Consider the following 628-nt stretch of genomic DNA (forward strand, 5'->3'; position numbering starts at 1 on the left):
TAGGCTAGCACAGGCAAGGCAGGCACCTTACCTCCAGCGCCACCGCCCGGCCCCTGTCCCTAAATTTTTACTTAATTTTGCAAAGAGCTAGAAAGATGAGCTTGGAGGTGGGGAGAGAGGAGAAAGAAAATAAAACCCAGAGTCCCCCACCTGGCTCTGCTGGTAGTAGGCCAGATGGGTGGGTGGCTCCATTTGACCTGCCCTGCATACCTCATGGCCTCTATCTTTTTATTACCGCACACGCTTATTATGGGAGCTCTCCTTTAGCATTTGCTGCGGGCTGCGCAATGAAATGTGTTGCCTCATTACTGCAGAAAGTTTTAAGAGTCTATGCCTCGAAAAGAGAAACACTCAATAGGCTGGCAGGAGCTTCACCACGCTCTTCGCCCCCTCAAAGAACAGGCTATGACCCTTGGCCCCTGACCCCTGGTCCTGACAGCTGACGCGCCAGCTACAGTCCCTGGAGCCTGGGAACAGCGATTAGAGTAGACACAGCCCAGCCAGTAGACTTGGAAGTCCTGTTTCTTCTGACTGTCCTAGTTGACCAAGGTTTTCCCACAGTTCCTGCTTGTGGCAGGTGAGACTTCCCTTTATAGATGGAGACACTGAGGCACAGAGAGGTGGACAC

The sequence above is a fragment of the Suncus etruscus genome, chromosome 15 (genome assembly GCF_024139225.1).
Source record: "Suncus etruscus isolate mSunEtr1 chromosome 15, mSunEtr1.pri.cur, whole genome shotgun sequence".
Lineage (NCBI taxonomy): Eukaryota > Metazoa > Chordata > Mammalia > Eulipotyphla > Soricidae > Suncus > Suncus etruscus.